The sequence below is a fragment of the Urocitellus parryii genome, chromosome 4, assembly GCF_045843805.1.
Source record: "Urocitellus parryii isolate mUroPar1 chromosome 4, mUroPar1.hap1, whole genome shotgun sequence".
Classification (NCBI taxonomy): domain Eukaryota; kingdom Metazoa; phylum Chordata; class Mammalia; order Rodentia; family Sciuridae; genus Urocitellus; species Urocitellus parryii.
This window is the reverse complement of record NC_135534.1, coordinates 181,534,743-181,537,927: the sequence shown is the minus strand read 5'-3', so window position 1 is coordinate 181,537,927 and position 3,185 is coordinate 181,534,743.

Below are 3,185 nucleotides of genomic sequence, written 5' to 3'. Positions count from 1 at the left end.
CATATGACTCCCACAAAACCCAAGATATCAAGCCAATCAATCATTCCAAAAAGGCTTCTTCTATCACTTCACAATTGACAACCTCTCCTGACCTTTGATACTAGAAACTACTGGTCTCTCTTCTGTCATGATAGTTTTGCCTTTCCTGAAATTTTATACTAATGGAGTTGCAGGGTATATATGTTCTTTTGTATTTATCTTCTTTCATTTGTGTGTTTGAGAAATATACACACATACATATATATATATATATATATATATATATATATATATATATGTTCACACATATTAATATTCAATCCACTTTTATTATTGAGTAGTATTCCATAGTGTAGATAACCGGCAACTTGATTATTCATCTACCAGTAATGAATATTTTAATTGCTTCTGTGAACATTTGTATGGCACGTAGTGTTTTTATCTCTTGAGTAAATGTCTAGAAGATCGTATATAGTGTATGTTTAACTTCACAACATATTGCATTACTATCGTTCAAAGTGCCTGTGCCACTTTGCATTCCCAACACAAAGGAACAGAATTTCCAATTGTTCCACATTGTCCAGGGCAGTTGGTATCACTAGGCTTTTTAATTTTAAAATTAAAAAGTGGTGTGGAGTTGTCTTTCATTATGGTTTCAATTTAAATTGACATGATGACTAGGCATGATGTTAGGCATCTCTTCTTTTGCTTTTTTATTTGTCATTTAAAGTGAAGAGTCTCTAAATGTTCCCTTGTTTAAAACAAAAAAAAAGTCGTTGTTTTTCTCCTTATTACTAAATTGTAAGTATTCTCTACATTTTAAATGTGTGTCTTCTGACAGAAACCTGACTTGCAGTTATTTTCTTGCAATCATCCATGGCTGGTTATTTCATTATCTGAACTGAACTGTATCTTTCAAACGGCCAAAGATTTTAATTTTGATGAAGACACTTTATCATTTTTAAATTGGGAGATTTTATGTCATGTTTCAGAAATCTTTTGCTAATCCCACATCACAAAGATTTTATCTTACATTTTCTTCTAAACATTGAATAGTTTATGTCTTACATTTAAGTCTCTGTTTTCAGTTAATTGTGATATGTGAAATGTGGTAAAGGTGGAAGTTTTCTTTTCCTACACCTGTAGCTAGTTGTCCCAGCACTATTTATTACCTTGTTACTTCATCTATAATTAACTGTTAACTTGATAACAGGATTTTGTCTTATTTTTCTCCCTTGAGGATAAAATCAATCATGTCATTATTTTCTATCATCAAAGTCATTCTCTTTCTACATTTTTGTATTTGCATACTCATTATTTTTAAATTTCCCATTCATAATTATAACTATGTGTCTTCTACAGATTTATTTGATAATTTTGCAATAATTTTCTAAAACAAAACCTTGATTCCCAGCCCCTTTGCTTTTATTTGTCATTTTAAGTGAAGAGTCTCTAAATGTTCCCGTTTTTTTTTTAAATAGTCAAGTAGTTTTTCTCCTTATTACTAAATTGTAAGTATTCTCTACATTTTAAATGTGTGTCTTCTTAACCTGTTTTTCTCTTAAAATTTTTCCTCATTCCATTAAATATTACTACTGTCTTCATAGTTGATCAAGCCAATAGGTTAGGTACTAGCCTGCTTTTCTCTTTCCCTCACCAACTTTTATAAATCCACTGATATTTTCTATATTTATTATCCCCATTGCTAACAGACCCATTCAACCTCTATACCCACTGCTCCATGCTGTTCCTCAGTCACTAATAATCCAACACTAGCTGTCTTCTCATCCTTGATGATCCAAGTTTCCTCCTGTCTCAGGGCCTTTGCATTCACCACTCCCTATGCCTGGAAAAATCTTCCTTCAAATGTTGTACTAATTGCCCTTGAATCTTTCTGGACTCTGCTTAAATGATAACAATTACACCTTTTTAAATATCTTATGTGTAAGGTCCCTTTTACTAGAATTCTAATGCTAGTTTAAAGTGGGTCTCTCTCCCAGGGGTTAAATATACACACTTTATAAGCTGCACATCTGTTGCACTGACCAAGATCAACCATTAAATCTTTCCATTTTGGTACGATTTCTCCGCATCTTTGCAAATACTGGTCCAGCAGCCGCCACCAGAGTTGTTGCTTAGGGACAAGAAAGAACAAAGGATTAACCTTGGTCAAATTGATTATTATGTGACAAGGTGCTAATAAAAAATGCAGACTCTGTGCCTTCTGGAATGTCACAGCTCCAAGTAGAAGGACAGGGTTTTTCTTGACAGTAGTAGGGCCTTGGGCACACCCTCAGATGTTCTTGGGCCACATATATATAGTTCTAAAAGGCAGACTACACTGAAGGGACAATCACGTCCTGAAAAGAATAGCTGGGGGAGTGATGGCTGCTGACAAAGAGGACACCCCTACTTGGGGAGGAATCCCCTTCATCCAAAGAGAAGGATGGTGCTGGGCTGACCTGCCCAGTTTGCAGAACTCGTGTGTGTGTGTGTGTGTGTGTGTGTGTGTGTGTGTGTGTGTTTCCCTCATTCTGCCTCACTTCTCCAGGTCCTGTGGATTCTTGTTGCTGTGACAACTCTTAGCAATTTGCTGTTGTTCTGTGTGGGAGTGAGCCCTGGGGTGCACCTTCCTCTCTAAACCTCTCCCAAATGCCATTTGACTCATTTTCCATCACAATCATCAGAGGACCTTTAGCAATTCTAAGGGAGTTATTACTTTCTTCCACATCTTTTCTCAAATATCTGATTGCAATTCAGCTCTCCAGAGAAAATCCAAGCTGCCTCTGTAGTCCTTATGAAAAGAAAGGGTGAATTTTATCCTAGGTTCATTGTTTTAAAGCTGAAGGAGACTTTGAATACAGCTGATTATGTCCCCACATTTTAGACATGGAAAAAAAAAAAGTCTCATGTGTCCAGAACAGGGCCTGCCATGCACAGTAATCATTAAAAAAGTTTGTTTAGAAAATTAAGGAAAATCACACATGTCCTTGATAGAACAAAGATAGGAAGATACAATTTCTTATTCCAAAATCCAAATCATTTATGAGAACAAGTAGATTATATTTATTTATTGAGGTGATATAAAGAAGATACTTGCATATTTAACTATTTGCCAAAAGGTCTTATAATAATATTATATATATTATTATAATAATATTGTTTAAAGCTAAAAATAGCCTTAAAAATGAAGTAGTCTATTTCTC